Source organism: Halichoerus grypus, chromosome 8 (genome assembly GCF_964656455.1).
Source record: "Halichoerus grypus chromosome 8, mHalGry1.hap1.1, whole genome shotgun sequence".
NCBI classification, from domain to species: domain Eukaryota; kingdom Metazoa; phylum Chordata; class Mammalia; order Carnivora; family Phocidae; genus Halichoerus; species Halichoerus grypus.
Genome location: NC_135719.1, coordinates 104,265,806 through 104,288,229, shown reverse-complemented (window position 1 = coordinate 104,288,229; position 22,424 = coordinate 104,265,806). Strand labels below are relative to the sequence as shown.

General features: G+C 43.8%; 1 long non-coding RNA gene across 1 annotated transcript; it reads left to right on the top strand.

Annotated features, from left to right (window-relative positions):
• The first annotated feature begins 1,079 nt into the window (after window positions 1-1,079).
• LOC118547331 (uncharacterized) lies at window positions 1,080-17,916 on the top strand. The gene is made up of 5 exons (XR_013440685.1): window positions 1,080-1,237; window positions 9,404-9,531; window positions 10,339-10,458; window positions 10,608-10,756; window positions 17,266-17,916. It is a non-coding gene; the product is annotated as an uncharacterized LOC118547331 (long non-coding RNA).
• The last annotated feature ends 4,508 nt before the right edge of the window (window positions 17,917-22,424 follow it).

The window sequence follows — 22,424 nt, the reverse complement described above, 5'->3', positions numbered from 1 at the left end:
TGAGAAGAATTCGTGTTAATTATCTTTAAATTTGGGGTAAAATGTACCACTAAATCCATCCGGTCCTAGAATGTGTGTTTCTAAGCCAACTCCTCTCCCCTCTCCCCGCTTCCCATGATACACAGTTGCATTTGGGACCAACCACCCAAAATACCTCATTTGAACACCTTGGGGTATTACTCTTGATAAACTAGCAGCATTAGGCTTTAAAAAGAGAGAAACATAGCCAGGAAACATCACCAAGCTCCCTGGCTCCAGAAGGGGCCTGCAGGACCCGGGGTAAGTGAGCCTCTGAGAATGAGGAGGGCATCCACAGCCTGGGGAGGAACCGGGGTGCCCTGAGGTGCCGCTGTCTACTTCTGGCCGCCGCTGCTTCCGTCCAGCCCCTACTCCCCACAGTCGCATCAGGCATGTAGCCACTAGAGAGCTGGGCAAGTCCTTAGTCTGAAAGAGGGGAAAGGTGGAGGTGTTGTGTGCAAAATGTGACTCATGGGAGTCAGACAGCCAGGGGTCAGGTTCCTCTTGGAACTCTAATGGGCCCAGCAGATGGTGCCAACAGGAAAAAGGAAGCTTCTTGACCCAAGCTGATTCCTTTAGCTTACTCTCCCTGAAACATTTTCTTAGTCTCCTCGTGCACGAAGATCATGGACCATGGAAAAGTGTCATAAAACTTGTTATTAGACAGAAAAGCAATGTTCCGTAGGTTCCTCTGCCTTTTAAACTCTGTCTCTCCCCCTCCCCACAGCCCCCACTCCCCACTCCCCACCCCCATTGTTCCTCAGGCACTGGTCTCCATTTCCAGTAAAAACTGGCTTGGCCACTTGTGCAGAAAGAGGAATTAATTTAATATTTGAATACTCAACTGACTGGTTCTCCTTGGGAACAAGGAGCCAAGCAAATATCTGAGAGAGAACAAGGGAAGGAACAAAATGGCACGAAGCCCAAATGCGAAGTTCCTCCATCATCCTGCAGCTCCCTGGACGTGCAACCACGTCCTCTCTCCTGGTGAGTCACGGCCTCCCACGCCCAGCACAGTGTAGAAATATTTGACTGAAACCCGAATAAGATCGGAAGAACAAGTCGAGCAGGTAAAACATTCCCCTGCTGTCAATTTCATAAACTGCTCAACCCTGCTTCAAGATGGAAGGAAGACAGAAGGAGGGTTTTTAGCAACACAAGGTTTTACATAATCCCACAGAAACTAAGGATCTGCAATAAGGCAGATATTTTGAAGATGGTGAGTCCCGCGAATATTTCCATCTATAAACGTGAGAGTGCATGCAAGCTCTGAAAAGAGATTTTGTTTGTTTTGTATTGAGGGGAGGGGCATCTCTGCGGAGCTCTAGACCTGAAATAGATAAGAGACACTTGGGAAGGTCTGAGTTTCCTCTTCAAAATCCAAGCTGTAGGTAAATAAACACTTATACTATTCCTATGTCTACTCCCCCTGCCCACCCACCCCTTCCACCTCTGACCCCTGAAACGGAGAAGAGGAAGTGAGAATAGCATCCCAGAAAATCAGAACTGGCTCAGAGACTAAAGACCTAAAAGAGACTGTAACATTAGCAAGCTATGATTAAAAATCCAAATTGTAACGCCCAATGTTCAAATATTCTAAGCCACAGTTATAGCAGAAACATGATTTCTGAAGATAGAGAAGGGCTGGTGAAAACCCTTAGGGGTCTGCAAAGGTGTGAACTTACCCACAAAGCTGCTGCAGCCCAAGCTCTGCCCTTGATGAATGCAGTGGTTCCTCTCCCTCTTCATGTAAATAAAAAATGTCCCAAATAGGCTGGCGGTAGGTCATCGCTTCATTATCGTGATGGTTATTCTCAAAAAATACTTATTAGGCATCCACTTGGCCAGCACTGACCTGACCAGACCTTTTTCAACTTCCCTGAACCACCACTTGGGTGGTGAACATATCCAAGAGCTTTGCTTCATCACTGTTCTGGAATTACACCCTTTGAAATTTCTATATAGGTATGTGCTGCTTTTGACACAGGCTTTCGTGGTAAGTAGGCACGAAAATAGAGGCTTATAATTAGCTCTCTGGGGAGGCAATGTGTGGTAGAGCAGAACTCAGCAGGAGAAAAGTCAGGGCAGGTATTGGAGAAACACCGCATGGGAGGTGTTTCATATAAAAATGTTTGAAAGTGTGGGCAATCCCACTAAAGTGCGGGAAGCCAAGGGAGTCCTATCGCTGCAGACCTTTCTAGTTATAATTTCCATACGTATTAGTACAGGGTCTGAAAGTGTACTTGCAATTTATCTCACACATTCAATCTTGGAAACCTGTTGTGGGCTCGAGTACGAGAGACACACGATCCTGGAGAGATCACAGCTCCATGAGGGCAGCATGAGGTCTAATCAAGTCTGTGTCTCCAGCCCTGAGGCCAGCCCCTGGCCCCAGGACGGGCTCTCGATTCATGCTCCTTGGATCACATCCTTCCAGACCTCCCCACTTGTTACTTCATCTTTTGACATCTCAATCTAAGATTAGCTGTCAACTTTAAGCCCTATGTCTTTAAATGTCAAGCACTCCGCCACTGTACGTAGAACCAGCCTTGATTCTGGGGTAGATGCTTATTGACTTCTGCTGTGTCCTTGTCTGTGTGTGGCTTACAGCAGATGGAGTTCTGGCTGCCTTATTTTCCACCCCTTCCTGCCTTCCCTGACAATACAGAGAGGTGACAGGCAGTACCAGGACTTAGGCACTGGGCCCTGCCCCTGTTCACCCTTTGCAAGACTTTTCCCTCACTTTCTATCAACTTTTTTTTGTTACTCTCCTTCATATATTTGGAGACTGAATCTCACCAGCTTACTCTCACTCGGATGGACCTAATGGTCTATTTTCTCTTCTCAGCTTATGAAAACAGAAGTTACAGCGGAGTTGAGTCTTGGTTAAGCTTAAGCTTTTTGCCACCCCATGACAATCTAGAGTGGTCCAGGTGATGAATATAGATTGCCCCCAGAGTAGCTAGCAACGGCACCAAGAAAATAATATGCTCCAGGGCTGTTTCTTCTTCCCCCCAAATACCTGAGGTTGGGTTTGCACCAGGGTTGGAGCAGGGTTTTCAGGGTACAAATCTGATGGGGTGATGTTCAAAAAGCTGTCTTTTGAGCAAACTGACAATTCTAACCAGTGTCCCTTTCACCCCATTTCTTCAGAGTGAGACAAACCTTACACAAATTTTAATAGCTGCATGCTTCATACTGCATCCGATAATAATATGATTTTGGAGTTAGACTGACTGCAGTATTTTATTCCCCGCAGAACCCAGGAGCATAAGGGAGCACCCATATGATTCCCAAATTTCTAGCAAGTGACAGTTTGCCTGGCTCTATTCTCTTTTGTAAAATGAGTAAATAAACTAGTAAGTATAGAATCCGCAAAAATAAAACTCAAGCGGAGCTAAAACCTGCTCAGAGGATTTTAATATGCAGACAAACAAATCAAAGTGATTTGTATATTTTTCAACCCAGCCCAGGACTGGATGGGCAGGAATGGGGTAGGAACCTTTGACTCAGGATACCTCTTTTTTATTTTTAGAGTTGGGAGGGCAGAGGGAGCGGGAGAGAGAGAATCTTAAGCAGGCTCCATGCCCAGTGCAAAGCCCGTGGCTGGGGCCCGATCTCACAACTCCAAGACCATGACCCGAACCAAAATTAAGAGTCAGACACTTAACCAACGGAGCCACCCAAGTACCCTAGGAAACTTTGACAATGACATTGCTCCGCAAGAGGAGCCCTCCAGAAGTCACCTGCTGTAAATGTTCCCTAGTGCGACTCATTTCCTTTATTTTGTCTTCAAGACTCCCAAAGGGTTTTATATAATGCACCCCGAAGTAGTCGCTGCATCCAGCATTGATCCCATCCTCTTAAAAAGCCACATTTCTAGTAGTTCAGGGACAGGAGAGAAAATACCTCCCCCCCGCCCACCGTCATCCTCAGAAGTAGTGCTGGAGAAAATACAACCAACCAGGCGTGACATTACTAAACTAAGATGGGTGCACCCACAGGTGAGGAGGATTTCCCAGCCGGGTGTGGGAGGTGATGAGCAGAGCTCCCAGCGTGTAGGGAAACATAGATCACTTAACTGTTATACTTCAGAAACGCCCAGACTGTAACCAGAGCTGATAATTATGTCAATGAACATTCCACCTTCTTTTTATTACACTGATCTGTTCACTTACAAAACTAAAACTTCTAGGATTTCTTCCCAGAAGCCATAGGTTTCCAAAAAAATGTGGAGAGTTTCACCAGAAAGACAACACTGGGTTGAAGAAAGCATTTTATTTGCATAACGTTTTCATTTATATGTGTTCATTCATCATCTTTATGGGAGATAGGTTATTCAGTTCATTGTTTTCATAAAATTAAAATGCAACATATAAGAGGGAAATTAAAGCAAAACTACAAATTGTGGTCAAAGTAGCTGGTGATGATGGCAAATTTCAGCACACCAGAAAAGTCTCTTTTTTTTCCCTTTAGCCAACCATTATCAACCACCCTTATGTGCCAAACAGACACCAGGCTGGATGCTTTGGGGATACAAGACAGCAGCATAATAAATGGTCTATGCCCTCAAGACTTTTTTTAGTTTATTGGAAAAAGCAATGATATATAGACATAAATATAAACATCAACAATTCTAGAGGCACCTAGGTGGCTCAGTTGTTTAAGCATCTGACTCTTGATTTCAGCTCAGGTCATGGTCTCAGGGTCGTGGGATCGAGCCCCACGTCAGCCTCCACACTGGACGTGAAGCCTGCTTAAGATTCTCTCTCTCCCTCTCCCTCTGCTCTTCCACCCCCCTTCTCTAAAAAAAAAAAAAAAAAAAAAAAAACAATTCTAGGACATGAGTAGCGTAATGGTCAAGATTACAGACCTGGAGCCAGATTGCCTTGGTTTGAGTCCCAGCTCTGCCACTCAAGGCCAGGACGAGAGTGAGGCACTCACCTGGGGCACAGAATTTAAGAGGATGCCAAAAGAAAAAAAAACTCTGTAATCAAGATAAATAATATTTTAACGCAATATTTTAAAAATTCACGATGCACAAAATAGCAGAAGTTTAAATACAGACAGGCTCCAAAAACGCTATGCCAAGTCATACTGGAGCCCGAAGCAAAAGAAAAAATGTGCAACCCCATATACATGTTTCGGTGTATTTTTTAACGGTTAATTTTGTCCCAGGACATTAATGTAGTTGAGAAAATATTGAAAATTGAAAAATAGGTGTATTAAAACTCACCTTATTTTAAGCTTAAATATTTTATTTTTGCCCCAAACAGAATTTGTTAAAATTTTTACTTTCCTGGCTTTCAAGGAAGCAAACTCATCACTTACTAGCTTTGAAACCCCAGGTGAGTTTCTTAACCTCTCTGTGTCTTAGTTCCGTCTTCTGTAAAAAGGGTAGAGGAAACAGTGGCCCCTCACAGGGGTGCTGTGAAGAGTGAATGAGTTACTATGTGGTGAGCAGCAGAACGACGCCCTGCCTGGAGCACGTTTTCAAGGGAAGCCTTTGTTACTGCTGTATCTTCATTATGTAGGCAGTGTAAGTTCTCGAAGATCAGAGAGGGGAGATCGGCTCCAGCTGGGATGACTCCTCGCTCATATCTTACATCCCTCTCGGGTGCTCATGCTCTGTGGGGGCTAGGACTCCGCAGCTTGTGCACCACTGTGCACCCTGCCCTCTAGCAGCTCAGGTCCCCTACCAGGCACTTGACACATATTGTTATTGGATAAATGATAATCAGAAAGTGGTTATGGGTTTATGAAGATCCGACCTTCCCTCTTCCAGTGACATACCAATTTTACCAGAATCCAGCCTTCATCTGCATGGAGTGAACTAGACCGGCAAATTCCCCCAAATGTGGATTCTTTGCTTCTTGGAATCAGCATCTACAATGAATTTTTAATTAGCATATGCTAATTTTATTTTTTATAACTTTTTGAGGATAGCTAATATACAATTTCTGATGTATAGCATGGCGATTTGATTTGTCTATACGTTATGCTATTTCACCACCAGTGTAACCATGGTCCTTCACCATATAATGCTATTACAGTACCGGTGACTATATTCCCCATGCTGTGCTCTTTGTTTCTATAACTTATTCATTCTGTAATTGGAAGTCTGTATCTTGCTCTCCATTTTACCCATTTTGCTCATCCTCCCACCTGCCTTCCCTTTGGCAGCCATCAGTTTGTTCTCTGTATGTATAGGTCTGATTCTGCTTTTCGTTATCCATTTTGTTTTGTTTCTTTTTTTTAGATTCTACATATGAGTGAAATCAGATGGTATTTGTCTGTCTCAATATGACTTATTTCACTTAGCATAATACCCTCTAGTTCCATCGATGATGTTGCAAATGGCAAGATCTCATTCTTTTTATGGCTGAGTAATATTTCATCATACCACATTTTCCTTATCCATTCATCTATGGCTGGACACTTGGGTTGCTTCCATAACTTGGCTATTGTAAATAATGCTGCAGTAAACATGAGGGTGCACATATCTTTTCAAATTAGTGTTTTCATTTTCTTTGGGTAAATACCCAGTATAGAATTATTGGATCATAAGATATTTCTGTTATAAATTTATATATTTGCTCATTTTAAATGTATCAGTGAATCACTAGGCTCTCATACCAGCAGAGATACTTCCCTAAACCACCTTACTACCCAAGATTGGAAAGCCTATCGTAAGTGGATTCTGTTCAAAGAAGCAGGAACAGGGACTCAATAAGAAACTCGATTATGGATTACACACTATTTCATTTGTAACACAAATATTTGCTTCCAGCTGGAGGGGAGGTCCCGTATTAATTAGAGCTCAAGTTGCTGACTTGGTTTACAGAATATAGACAAGAATCACTCCTCATTCCTGACACTAAGAAGTTGGGGTGGGGAAAGAGGGAGTGACATTATTCATACCAGAATAGCTCAGAATGAGATTGCATCTCTTATGAAACTTTAAGAAATCATAGACGATAGTGACACCAAATACAAATCCAATTAACCCTTCTATTTGGCAGCTGATAGCATTCTAGCACTTCTATTTTATTTTTCCCCTTATTAATTTTAAATGTTATTGGCCAGACTTTTTTTTAATCTATGAATGTGTTTTTATTCCCCTCCCACACCGTGTAGTGACCCCTCTCACTTGTCCTATTTGAGTGAAGATTGGGTTCTGTACTTCCTTGTCTCAAAGGAGGTTTGTGGCAGGGCAGAAACACAAGTTGCCCGTGAGATGGTCCCTTCTTGCCTTTTGTTTTCAAAAGCTTAAGCCATTGATTAATATATTGGGGTTGGGGGGGGGGTCCCGTAAGGGAAACCTGAAGAAAGTGGAATGTTCATCAGACATAAAACATTCTGGGAGATGAGAGAGAGGGACAGAGGTCTCTGCATTCCTCAAGCATCAGGGACCAGAGCCAGCTCCATACTAGTGCCCCAAGGAGGCAACCAAATCTTCAATGGCTTAGCTTCGTGGCACACGTGAGGAGACAGAGCCCTAGGCAGCAGCCTTGCCAAAGATCCCAATGCTTCAAGTGCCTCAGGGAAGAAAGCAACCAGCACGATTGAAGGGACTGCAACGGGTGGCTCAGCAGTCACAGGTACAATTCAGTGACTGATGGCCACAGGGCTTCCCCCCATATCTGGTCTCTCTGAGACCCTGGGCTTCCAAATGACCCTTGGGGTGAAGGGGCTCTAGAGAAAGTCAGTTCTGCCTGGGAATACATGTCCTTCTTGCTGCTTAGGAAAATGTCAAGTTGAAATTCAGTTGATTTAAATCCATGAAAAAACTCAGTATCTCTTGCCACCTCGATTCGTGGCCTGGGAGTCACGCCTGCAAACATTGAGTATTTAAAGCCAATACTTGATGAAATTTCTCTCTATATTCAGTTAGCTGTGTCCACTCTGGGAACGTACCCCAAACCCTTGACTCTAGGTTTGTCTTAAAATCTCTACATACAGGGGCTCTTATGTGAAAGGGTATAGCGGGCTTACTTCCAGACTATTCTTAACAGAGACCAACTAGGAGCAGAGGGAACATCTCTTCAGATTTGAAGACAGGGACATCAGATGGCCCGATCTAACTCTTGGTTGCAGGCAACAGAGGCAAGCCCTGCCTAACTTTATCTAAGCTGGGATGTAGTGGAAGGATGTTGAATAGTTCACAGGATGGACGGGAGGGCTGGAGAACAAGGTTCAGGAAATGGGCTGGAGGTCAAGAGAGAATGAGCAGTAAGGACCACAGCCAAGGTCATGCCACAGGACAGTGTGCATGCCCACTGCTGTCCACAGCATAACACTGTCACCACGAGTGGCCTCTGGACTATCCGTGAATCTTTGCTTCACTCCCTTGATATTCAAAATCCCAGAGAGGAGGGGCTGACTGGCTGAGCCTAGGTCCTGCGCCATACCCTGGATGTCTGAGCTAGGGAGAGGGGGGATCACCCTTGACACAACGTAGACCACTGCACCTCTCCAATACTACATGCAATGGGGAACTCCCTCCAGAGCAGAAAATAATGTGGATGAGTGCCCACCACATTCCCAACCACGTAGGGAAAACGAAAAGGTGTTAGAGATCTGAAAGCTCCAGCCTTAAATTAACTACCCTGGAAATGTATTCCCTTTATTTCCTGGAATCAAGCCCTGTGAAAGCTTTATGTAGGCTCATAATTTCACTCCCAGATCAATTTGTAACTCATGACCCTGATTCCTGCCATGCACTTGGCCCTGCTCATTGGCCCTGGCTTTCTTCTGTTGATTTTAGATTACCGTAGCAGTCCCCCAGGCTCAGGGACTGAAAAGCTTGGCAGACACCTAAGTTCAGAACAATCTTTTCACTTTACCTCTCACCTCTTACCTCCACCCTGAAGCACATGGGTCGTGTTGGCTTCCTGGTGAAGCTGAAGAGGGAAGATAAACTTAAGGACTACAGATTTAGAAAGTGTTTTTATCTCCTTACATATAGAAGAACTAAATTCTCAGAAAAACAGAAGTATGGTCTGTTTTTTAAGCTCTCCAGAAGCAGGAAAACACTATCCTTGATACAGCCAATGATAAGACCCAAGCTGTGTTTGAAGATTCAGTAGAAAACAGGGAACAGTTTATAAAAACAGGAAAAAAGATGCTCACAAACTATCTCCAAATCCATTCACGTGCCCAGGAGGAGGATGTCCAAGGGATCATGACAATGCCCGGGGACAGATCACTCCCATATCTCTGATGGCTCCTTGCTGCTTCTCCAGCTTTGGGCAACGGACATGGTGAGCAGACAGAGCCGGCGTTATGGGTCGAGCCAGGAGAGGAGTCCTCTCTTTCATCTGACAGCATTGGAGGAAAAACCTCAGGATCTGTGTCTGACAAAAGAATCTCTTTTTTTTCCTAGAGGTTCATCAGGATCTAGGACAGGACAGAAGAGACAAATGTTCTGAAAAGGGAAAAACTAGAGGAGGTCTAAGGGGACGTTCAAACCTACAGCTGTGCCACAATGAGTGTGTTATGCAGTCTTAGAAGGTATGTATAAGCCACAAATGATTGATATGCAATAAGTGCTTATTAACTGATTTTCTTTAAAAAAGAAAAAGTTTGGGGGCACCTGGGTGGCTCAGTCGGTTAAGCATCCGACTCTTGGTTTCAGCTCAGGCCATGATCTCAGGGTCATGAGATAGAGCCCTGAGGTAGGCTCCAAGCTGGGCGTGGAGCCTGCTCGAGATTCTCGCTCCCTCTGCCCCTCCCCCCGCCCACTCATGTTCTCGAACTCTCTCTCTCAATTAAATAAATAATTTTTCAAGAAATAAGGAAAGAAAAAAGAAAAAGTTTGGAAATGGTAATTAAAGACAAAATCTTTCCAATGCTTCTTGTTTTAATTTTCTTTAACTTTGTCCCTTTGTTCACTCTGTTCAAGGGTCTCGTGTTGTTGGCTTGGCCAAAGCAAGGGCAAAGTGCCCCCTAGGCCGTGCCTCCCTGCCCTGGCCCTAACCAGTGTGTGACTGACTGTGCCGGTGAGCAGGACCGCAGGACCCACAGCACCAGTGGCCTCGACCTTGGCCACCGGCCAGGAAGAAACAGGTTCTGGCGGCTATACCCGAGGTTTTGCAAAGCTGCTTTGTACCCAACCCCGAGGTGCTGTGTGAAGCCTGGACGAGAACAGGCTTGCTTCTGCTGAGTTGTGTGGATGCGTGCGGTGAGCCTGCTCTGGGCTGACTCCAGGTGAGGCTCCGAAATGGGAAACCTGAGGCAAAAGTAAGTCCCAAAGAGAAAGGAGCAAATTTTAAAATTCTAAGGGCTCCCATAAGCCGCAGGACCCTATGTCTCCTCCAGGTCCCTCCCCTCATGGCTGATCGCTCTGCTAAAGAAGAAGCTTCTGCCTCATGCAGCAGCAAGAATGTTAAACCAGAGGAAGAAAGTGAAACGACACAATTGTCTCATTTTTCATCAGAGGTGAAGCTTACATATAGAGCATTTATAAGTATTATATAAAATATAAAATATTGAAGTTCTTCGCATTTTCCTAAATATGATTGACAAGGGCTGAAGGTCATAGAATGAGGCTTTTGTATGACTCACATTTCTTTCTTTCCGTTTCTTAGCTGTCACACTCATCTATAATAAAAGGCCTTCCAGCCTATTATTACTTCAGGAGCACTAACACTTCTCAGAGGACCTCCCTACCCCAAGGAGTTTTTACTCGATCTCCAAAGAAGATATAACATTCTCAAAGAGTGAGTCAATTTATCGGGTGAGTGAAGGCATAAATTACTCAGCCATCCATCTTTACATCTCAGATCTGCATAGCTCTGCAGAGATTTGCCGTATTACACCAGGTTGCATCTCAAGGCAAGCCCTGGGCTCGTCAGAAATTCCCAGGCTGAGGTTTACAAGCCATGGGAGTTTTGCATACTTCCATGGCTTTTGGTATAAGTTATTGACCCTTGATCGTGATGTTTTAGCTCTCAGAAAAAGGTGAAACATGACTCAGGTTCCAAAATGGAAGTGTCATCTGTGTGTGGCAAAATCTAGGTGTGTCATATTTTAATTTATAAAGATGCTCCCAGGGGCGCCTGGGTGGCTCAGTCGTTAAGCATCTGCCTTCGGCTCAGGTCATGATCCCAGGGTCCTGGGATCGAGCCCCACATCGGGCTCCCTGCTCCGCAGGAAGCCTGCTTCTCCCTCTCCCACTCCCCCTGCTTGTGTTCCCTCTCTCGCTGTCTCGCTCTCTGTCAAAAAATAAATAAAAATTTACTTTTTTCTTTTTTAAAGATTTTATTTATTTGACAGAGAGAAACACAGCGAGAGAGGGAACACAAGCAGGGGGAGTGGGAGAGGGAGAAGCAGGCTTCCCACCGAGCAGAGAGCCCGATGTGGGGCTCGATCCCAGGACCCTGGAATCATGACCTGAGGCGAAGGCAGACGCTTAACGACTGAGCTACCCAGGTGCCCCAATAAATAAAAATTAAAAAAAAAAAAAAAAGATGCTCCCAAATGCCACCAGTGCTCCTTTCATGCTCAGCAGGTGCCCCTCCTACCTCATGGAGAAGGGGAAGGGCACCAAGACTGATCACTCTCTCAATTTCTCTACTTTCTGCTTCCTAACTCACAGTCTCACTCACGTCCAGCCTTCCAGCTGCAGGAATGCGGGCCCCCCCTCCAAGCCCCACCGTCGTCGTCCTGATACTGTCCCCACCATCCTGAAACCTCAAGCCATCAACAGGCCCCATTCTCTTCGTTCCTCAGTTTCTCCCTTGCCACTAGTTCCCCCATTCCTCTCCTCCCAAAGGAAATGATCAACACTGTCCATCCTGAAGAACCGCTCTGTTCCTTCCTCACCTTCTCACCGCCAGCCTCCTTGAAGGCCCTGGCCTCTCTCTCTTCGCCATTCACACCTCCCCCGAGTACCCTTAACACCGGCCTTTTTTCCCTTTGGATGTTTACATCTATTCTCACGGTTTCCCATGTTACTTATAAACTAATTATTCCAAAGATCTATCTTTAGTCCTGAACTCTCTTCTGAATTCCAAACCGTGTCTAAGTGCATAATGGCTCTATGTGGCCGGGTGTACTGGAAGCCCCAAAATAACATGTCTAAATCCAAACTCATCAACTCAAACTTACATCCCCAGCCCCACCCCCAGCAAATGGCTGCATCTCATCAAGCTAAGAGTTATTTTCAATTATCAGAAATCTATAAGCAAGAAAAGACTGCAGTTATCGTAAATAACCACAAAAATGCAGAGTAATATGGGGGGAATCTTTGACACCCATAAAACAAACAAGCAAACACAATCGAGAATAACCTAAAGGATTATTGAATAGAGAAACCCCAAAGGAGTAGAAAAATATATTAAAATAGTGAATTGAAGTGATATCTTGGAGACAACTGGTGAAGGCCAGACATGTCTAACAATGAAGAAGTCATTAGCTGATCGTACCTGCCTGGATTTAATTTGCTTAGGCCTACCATTTGCAATTGAAGAGATCAAAAGACATCGTTACCTGGACGGTGGTATTACTGCTGGCAAAGTGGATTTGCCTGTTGTGTCTGCCCAACACAGCAGGAAAGTTTGCTTCTAGAAGAAGAGTACATATGATTTACGGCTTTCCATTCTCACTTCTGGTAAGAGCAGACATCACAATAAGCAAGGCCTTGAAGTACCGGGGGAAAAGCCGGGAGAAGACACATGTCAAAAATCTGCACTGATCCCATGTGCTGAACAAAGTTACACATATCACGAATTACGCAGTCACTTGCCATAAGTGACTCCGAGATATAAGAGAACTGGATTCCAATCAATATTCATCAGTTCCCAGCTCTAATCTGTATATTATTCAGTGACCTTTGGCAAATGACTTAGATTTTCTGAGATGATTTCCAGATCTAAAAAAGGAATGTCTCATGGTTAAAAATCACTTGACAAAAATCAAGCTCAAGCTCAAGAGTGATAGTTAAGTGCTCGAAATTCCCAGCCCTGCCAACTGACTTGTAGAATGTTCAAATAGAACTTTGCAGTTGCCAGAAAATGGAATAATGTTAGCTTATATTTCTAGGAAATGTCAGATGAGGCAATTTGGAAAATCCACCTGCTGTGCCTAAGCCTGAATCTAAAACAATAAACGGTCCATTTTTCTCTGGAAGTTGAGTCCTACTGAATTAATCTTGTTACAAGACGAACGCCTCAAAGTAAATATGATGAATCACTCCTCCTACCATGTTTTCCTCTCGTGGTTCTAGCAGCGGTTCCCTGCTCTCTCTCCAACAGCACTCTAGTAAGGAGCCAAACGCCTGAAAGCAAAGTGTGATCAACAGATGCTCGTTTCCATAATTGGCACTCTTCCAATAGCCAACCCCAAATTTAATTAGCCACTTATCTGAAGCAGAAAAGGCTTTCTAAAGCATTCTAGTAATCTGTGCTTGTTCTTGCCACTGGTGCATGCCCTAGCCCCATGTGCCTCCTCATCCAGAAATCTTCTAAGCATCCACAGCAAGGACAGGATGGGTGCCGATTCCTACTGGAAATAAACAATTCTCTAAAAGTGTGCATGAGATTTCTCTACTAGGGAGAAAGAATAATATTCTGTTGCACTGAAGACCGCATACGGCACATGGGAAGGACACTGGAAATGAAGCTGTACAAGTAGCTCAATATAGCAGGTCAGCATGTTAGCTGAGGTAAGTCACAGCTCTTCCACTGTGACCTCCCCAGCATTAGACTCCATCCAACCTACAGCCAGATCCCAAATGTCCTGGTGGCTGCATTCATTTAATACTGCCTGAGAAATGCCATCACTCCACTCTTCACTCCGCTGACCTTGGACTCGGTGAATTCTGTCATAGCTCCAAATCCCTTGGAACAAAGGAACTGTCTAAATTCAGTCCTCTTGACAACTGACTGCTGTAAGATGGGTTTTCCAGGAACTCATGTGATCACATGACTCCACAATCACCTCAGGGGGTCCTGTTGGCTCAGGGGGCTGGTGTCAAGCTGAAACAGAAGGTATGGATGCCCATGAGGCGATGGCAGATGGTGTGGGAGGTGAGGCCCGGCGCTACCCGCTGTGGCTGGCTGTGTTCCTGTTGCCTACCCCGCATCATTTGCCCTGTCTGCTGGGAGCAAAACTCCTCTTGGTGGTGGTGAACCCATCCGTGTGGTTCAGTCAGCTGACTTCCCCAGTGCACCCCAATTGCTCCGGGACCACAGCGACCGGGAGAGAGTTGGATCAGTGACCCACGTCAAGCCAGAGATCTCTTCGAAATCTGGGTTCTCACAAAAGGCTTTCTCCTGAGTCACTGAGCTTAAATAATGTGAGTCCTGCTCACCACTTGGAGAGAATCTGTCTACCAGGTAGCAGTAGGGGCCCTCCCATTCCACACCATTTGAGCCCTGGATCCAGCCCTGCCTGGAGCCAAGCAAGATTAGCCTGGATTTCACTTCCGTGAGCTAATCTGATCAATTCCTACTTTTGCTTAAGCTACATAGGATGTGGTTCTTTCCCTGAAAGCTTCCCTGCTAATGAACACCTAACTTCATCCCCTTCTGCCTAACTTATTTAGATGATTATCTTCCTTCTTTTTGTGGTTTTTGTCTAAAATTTTCCATATTCTCCCCTCCAGCCCTCAGGTCAAAACCTAACTCTTAAAGGGACCCTTCCTATATTAACCCATACCTTCCGAAGACCTAGAGTCTTCGATGTATGTACATGTGGATACCTTTCATCCCATAATCACATCCTACCTGCTATTCCATAAGACCTATTCTTGCTGTAACACTGCTCTTTAACCAAGAAGTTTTAATTATTGGAAAAGAAAAAAAAAGAGGATCCTCATTTTAAAATGTCCTACCTATTAAAAATGGGCTCCCAGGGGGAAATGCAGTGAGGCTCCAAGGTGTATGTATGTGTTTTTAAATAAATGCTAATATTTGAAAGCTTATTATATGCCAGGCAGTATGCTAAACACCTTACATGCATTTTTCATTGATCCTTACAACAACCTTACATGCCAGGTACTTTTATCTCCCATTTTGAAGAAGTGGTATTAAGACTTCAAGAGGTTAAATCATCTGCTCAAGGGCACACAGCTGGTCAGCCGAAGCAGCTGCCTGGACTGAGTGCAAAGGCCCTTCTTACCATCCCTTAACCTCACCCACGCCCTAGGGACCAGGCATGTGCCCTCTTGGAAATGCCCCCAGTGAGGCTCCCTTTGCCGTTCCTCTGCACAAGTAACTCAGAACTAGCAGCTCAGAGTTTGCCCTGGGTTAGCTCACAGCTCTGCTACTCTGACCTACCCAGCCCTGGACTCCCTCCAACCCTATAGCTGGATCCTGGGTGGTCCCAGGGACTGCCTTCATTTAATACTGCCTGGGCAGCCTTAAGTGTTTCATTTTATTAATAGTACTAATACCCATTTTTAGACTTAAATCAAATACCGCTTGGTTCTTTTGCTTCCTGGTCCACAGCAATTCTAAAAAAGAATAAAAACTTAGAAGTGACTGTGAGGTGGAAGCTGACCCTAGGAAGTGGTGATCGATAACTGGTAGACTTAGAGGGAGTCCTCAGAGTAAGGATCTCTCCTTCTGGGGACTCTGCAGGCTGGTATCTTCCCATGAAGCGGGTCCTCCAGGGCACTGGAGGCAGCACAGGGACCATAGAGTTGGCAAGTGTCAATCTACTAAAAGTTTATATGGGGACTAAGTAGGTATACTTTTAATGAATATGCAATCAACAAACCGTCTTTACAGATATCTAAATTCCTCTTGGCTCTTCTGTAGGTGGTGGCCTTGAGGCCAGGAATCACATCTAATAAATCTAACTTCATAATATGTCACCTGAGGGGCGCCTGGGTGGCTCAGTCGTTAAGCGTCTGCCTTCGGCTCAGGTCATGATTCCAGGGTCCTGGGATCGAGTCCCACATCGGGCTCCCCACTCAGCGGGAAACCTGCTTCTCCCTCTCCCACTCCCCCTGCTTGTGTTCCCTCTCTCGCTGTGTCTCTCTCTGTCAAATAAATAAATAAAATCTTTTAAAAAAAATATGTCACCTGAGTGCTTGATACCCAATTGTCGTTATTACATAGATAATGAATTCTATTTCTTTCTGTGATGAACGAGTTGTACATCTTTATTTTAAGCACGAGTCCAAGTTGTACATGTTTTGAGTTAAATATCATTCCACAGAAATCATTCCCTGAAATTTAAATGTTTTATTCAGAGAAGGGCACCTCAGTCCCTTCATCAGCACTGCAGACTTTTATTTTTCTTTAAGATTTTATTTATTTATTTGAGAGAGAGAGAATGAGAGAGAGAGAGTGCACATGAGAAGGGAGAGGGTCAGAGGAAGAAGCAGACTCCCCAGTGAGCAGGGAGCCCGATGTGGGACTCGATCCTGCGACTCCAGGATCATGACGTGAGCCTAAGGCAGTTGCTTAACCAACTGAGCCACCCAGGCGCCCCAGGCTGCAAATCCCAGTAGACTAGAATGTGAATGAGAAGAGTAGAGAGAGCATCTTAAAAATAGGTACACGGAGTGGGGCAGGCAGTGAAAAAAGTGAAGAAAGAGAAAATCTCTATCAAAAGTAAGCATACCAGGGGCACCTGGTATGGCTCAGTCGTTAGGCGACTGCCTTCGGCTCAGGTCATGATCCCAGGGTCCTGGGATCGAGCCCCGCATCGGGCTCCCTGCTCAGCGGGAAGCCTGCTTCTCCCTCTCCCACTCCCCCTGCTTGTGTTCCCTCTCTCACTGTCTCCCTTGTGTCTCTCTCTGTCAAATAAATAAATAAAATCTTAAAAAAAAAAAAGAAAAGTAAGCATACCAAAGAAATCAGCTAAAAATTACAAATTATTATCTCAGGGGTGCCTGGGTGGCTCTGTTGGTTGAGCATCTGACTCTTGGTTTTGGGTCAGGTCATGATCTTAGGGTCATGGGAATGAGCCCCAAATTGGGCTCTGAGCCCCATGTGGAGTCAGCTTGGGTTTCTCTCCTTCCCCCTCTGCCCCTCCCCCTGCTTGCTTGCACTCTCTCTATCTCTCTAAAAAAGTAAAAATAAATATTTTTTTAAAAAGTATTATCTCAGGAGAGAAAGAAATCTCCCCCCACCCAATACCCCCTCCATCAGCCCACCTCTACTCCACAGGTATGAGAGATTTGTAAATGCATGTATCAAACTTTGCAGAACTCTGGGAGCCAGCCTCCAAGGTGACCCTTGGATCACCTTGAATATTCTGAATATTCTTGTCTGGTGTCATCCCCTTCCACAGTGAATAGGTCTGACTTGTGTAATCAACAGACCATTGCGTGAAATGTGACTTCTGGGGCTAGATCATAAAAGACTTTGCAGCTTCCACCCTGCTCAGTTGATCTGAGGGAGGCCAGTTGTCATGTGTGAAGATACACAAGCAGCCCTATGGAGAAGTCCACATGGGGAGGAACTGAGCCTTCCTGCCAACATCCAGCACCAGCTCGCCAACCATGACAATGAGCCACTTTGGAAGTAGATCCTCCAGCCCCAGACAAGCCTTCAGATATCTGCGGCCATGGCCAACACCTTGACTACAACCTCGTGAAAGGCCCTGAGAGACCCCAGAACCACAGGAAGTGAGCTTGTCCCAAATTCCTGGCCCACAGATAATGAGATAATAACAGTTTATCATTGTCTTAAGCCATTGAATTTTTAGGGTCATTTGTTACGCAGCAATAGATAACCGGCACAAAAGATGATTTAACTTTATGCTATGTGCTCACATAACTTTGATTTTAAAAATCCTAATCTACTGTATGATAATATTTTCTGGAATCCTCAACCGACATCAAAATTTAAGATGATGGACAAAATGATGGGTTGTAAGCTCAGCTTGTCTACAGAAGAACCAAACTGCTTTAGACCTGGCACATCAGTACTTAAATCTCAAGAGAACAATAAAGCAAGGACACTTTCATTCAGTCCTTAGTTCTATACTTAATGTTTGATTCAGCTTTAGCGTAGCCAAGAATGCAGCTGTAAAAGGGGGTATATGTATTGGGGTGGGGGCGTAGGGACACATCCATGATCTTATGTCCATGATTGGAGGGGAAAAAATCAGGGTTTAAAACTGTAAAAGTAATATATTTGTTAAATCAAAACTTACTTGAAGTCCAGGCGCTAATAGAACCGCAGCTCACATTGTTTACTTCCTTCCCATCTCTTTGCCTATCCAGCTTTGCTGGTTTTGTACAGCACTAGGAGTTCTTGACAATGAGAAAGGATGAATCAGTGTTCAAGCCCAGCCTTAGCAATCCGTGCAAAATCTTTGCTTGACTATTTTTTTCTCGTAAGATTCCTTCTCAAAGGTACAGAAAGGAGTTATAAAAATGTACGTGTGCATAAATATGTACAAAGTGAACTTTAATAAAATACTTAACAGGCATTTTTCAGCACTTCCTGTGTACCCCACACCAGAGCAGCTGTTTCCGGGAACCCTGAAGGAGATAGTTTCCACCCACAAGAGTCTAAATCTTACTTTATACCACTACTCGGCTAACATCAAAATTCATTTGTTTCATTGTGAGCAAGTGGCCATATTGCTAATCATTTGCTATAATGGATAATTTTCTAAAAATGTAGAACTTCCATTATTCTATAATGCATAGAGATCGTGAATAGAATCTCTATGTATATTTAAAAAAAAAACAAAACACACAAACAAACATATTTCTAGTTTTCACCTCACTGCTGGGTACAGGAAATACCAAGCTGGCTTAAATACGATCAGGTCAGATGCTTCTGTCTTCCGTTAATAATGAGAAAAACTACCATTAGTTGAGGGCCTACTTTGCACCTATCATTTTACAGAGATTATCTTTCATCCTTACCATAGCCTCAGAGGATAATATTAACCCCATTTTACAGATGGGGAAAAGGTGATTCAAAAGGGTTAAGTAACTTGAGGGGCACCTGACTGGATCAGTCAGTAGAGCACGTGATTCTTGATCTCAGGGTGGTAAGTTTGAGCCCCACATTGGGCGTAGAGCTTACTTAAAAATAAATAAATGAATAAAATCTTTTTTTTTTTTTTAAGGGTTAAATAACTTGCCTGAAATCCCCAGCTTAAGCGTAAATCCTGGAGCCTGGATTAGAAGCTCAGTTTGTAACTCCAAAACCTTTGTTCTTCTCATAGCACCACCTGACCTATTAAACAGGGCTCTTATTTTCCATCTGATCCCCAGGCCTCCTATTACTTGCACCAACATAGCTTTACAGGTCTTTGTCCTCCCACAAGAAAACTGAAATATCTCCTGAGGAGCCATGAGGTGAGGTCTGTGGGAGGCGCTAGGGATATAGAGGAGACGGATAGTCATGGCCACCACACCTCAGCCTTCTCCACATAGATGGAAGTGGAAGCCAAACACCTTGTCCGCAACTTTAATTGTTAAAAATTCATAAGTTCTTGAAACTAAAAGGGAAAGGTTTTACTCACAAGAGTTAAAATATTCACAGAACAGAGCAGATAGAGTAACTTAATCTTATTACTTAATCTCTTTCATCTTATCTGGTTGCTTATTTCCTGGGCTAGCAATTCTTCTATGCTTTCAGAGTCAGGAGTTGATTTCTTCCCATTAGAAACTATTCGATCCTTGGTGTTCAGGACCTTACCCTTCTTTCTCTGGGGTTGGAATGAGGGGCTTAAACATTCCCACTCTGAAACAGGGTCATTAACTCTTCAGATTCCGCTGACAGCTACAAGGAACAGCTGTCATGGCACCCACGTAGCAGACTCTGTTCTTGGAGATTCGGGGTGCTTTACCTCCTGAATGCAACTTCCTGTTTGGCAGATACTGAGGTGAGGGCTCAAGCTTGGTGTCTCTCCTTCACACACAACTCCTCCAGTCAGTGACTTGTTTCAACAGTGGTTTCTGAACACCTACTAATCACTAGGCTAGTGATTGTCAGTGTAGTTCGTCAGTAGCCGCTACTCTCCTGGTTCAGCTGTGGGTCCGGGGAGTAAATGGAGACCATAACTAACACTTGTCTCGATAGCTAGCATTCATACCGTGCTCAAGGCGGGCCAGACACAGTTCAAAGCGCTTTACTTATGTTAACCCGTGTAATCCAACACCAACCTTCATTTTACAGGTGAAGAAACTGAGGCACAGAAAGGTTAAGAAACTTTCCCAAGTTCACACAGCTTTTAGAGCCAAGATCTGAACCCTGGCAGTGGGGCTCCAAGTCTACATCCTTAAACACTGTGCTTAAACAATGTTCTCATGTGATTGGGTTAATGGTAGGCCAGGAGTGCTGTTATTCAAAAAGCAAACTTTTTCCCCACCTGCCAACTCTGGTAAAAATCACTTGTGTAACTACATGATAACCTCTCCTAGTCCGGAACAGACAAATGGTTAAAATGAGCTGCTTTGTGTTCTATAATTCTGAGCAGTTCTGTATGACGAGTGCCTCCATTACTTAGCAGCATGTAACTGCTGACTCTGCCATTCAGAAGAATCACACGAAGCTGAAGTGGTAATAATTCAAAATTGACAAGCTTGGAGAGACTCGAAAAGTCAAGCCTGTTATTAGCATTTAATGGAATGAAGTATTTAGTAGACTTAGTAGAAACTATTACAAGAATAAATCTCAATAAATCAGCAGATTCCAGGAATATTTTGGAGCTAAGAATCTTTAAAGTATTCTATATATAAGAAGTGAATGGCTATTCCTGGAAGTGAATCCCTTAAGTTGACAGAACAGTTTTAGATTTCTTAAAATGTTTATTTTTAGAAAGGTTCAACTGGAGTAAAAATAATTTAAACCTTAAAAAAAACTTTCAACACTATATAGTTCTAAAGATACAGTACTGACTTTTTACCCACTGAGAAAAATAAATATTAGCTTTCCAATTAGCTATCATATAATTAAGGAAGTGTAACACTGTTATATAAAAGTAAAAAATAATTACAATTGCATATCACTCAATATGATAATTATGAAATATTTTTAAGTCTTGACATAAGTAAATATTGTTAATTCCTATCTATGAGGCAACGTTGGTAGAATTGCCATGCTAGACTGAGACTAAAAGCCTATTTTGATGAAATGAGTACTAAAAATAGTGTACATTCCTTTCTTGTTCAATTCAATGTGTCGCTGACCCCTAAAGAATGAGGGATACCCAAGGCATTTCCAGATTGAAGATGTCACATAAAATTGGCATTTCCGTCATCTCTCAGAAACCACCCAACAAAAAACAAAGGAAAGGAATAAAAATCCCATCTTTAATAAAAAATTTAGAACAGGTGAGGTTCTTAACCACAAAATAGAAGGAATATCAAAAGCAGTGGAATTTGAGCAAAGGCATGAAGGGAGCTGAGAGAGGACACCCAAGGCTACGTATCTCCTGAGATGCACATGCCAAGGTGAAAATCAATAGTTCCGTTTGTACAACAATGTGAGGTAGTATTATGAGAATTGTGTCCCCTCAAAAAATGTGTTGAAGTCTTAACCTCTGGTACTTCTGAGTGTGACCTTGTTTGGAAATGGAGTTTGCAGATGGAATCGAGATAAAATGAGGTCATCCTGGATCAGGGTGAGGCCTAATCAGATGACTAGTGTCTTCATAAGAAGACAGAAATCTGGACACGGGAGATAGAGAGGAGAAGGCCATGTGAAGCTGGAGACAGAGATTGCAGGGATGCATTTATTTACCAGACAAGAACACCAGGGTTGTCAGCAGCCACCAGGAGCTAGGATGGAGGCATGGAACAGATTCTCCCTCAGAGCCTCTAGAAGGAACCAACCCTACCAACACCTGGCCTCCAGAATGGTGAGAGAATATATTTCTGTTTGAAGTCACCCTGTCTGTGGTACTTTGTTATGGAGGCCCTAGCTATCTAATGCAAATGGGAGCTAGGCTAGCTAGATAGGCTGGTAGCATGAGTTTCCCTGGACCAGGTTTGGTACTGAGTAGCAGAGGAGGCGGGACTAAAGTAGAATCCCACAAACAAGCCATATTCACAGCAAGTCCTATGTTCACGAGGAGAGAAAAGAGACTACACTGCAAAGCTCTGTAGCAGCTTCTCTTCATTGGCTAGGGAGAAGAAAAGGCTAAAATGTCTCACATGCCAAATCCTGGGTCAAAAGAAAAGTTTTCACTGATGTAGAAGGTGTCCTTGGCCCCTTCACAAATGTCCTGTAAATACAGTTAATCTAGGAAAAACTCTCCTCATTCAGAGATGAGAAATAAAAAAGGAACCAACAAAGGCATAAAGACAAAAACGAAAAACAGAAAAACAAATGCAGATGAAGAGTCACCATGAAAATGTTACCTCAGAGCAGATGAAAATGTTGAACACACATTTTGTCTCACATGTTTAAAAAATGTAACAAAGCCATTGTTTCCAGAGAAAAGACACAAAACAAAGAAACAACAATTTAGAGAAGTGGGGG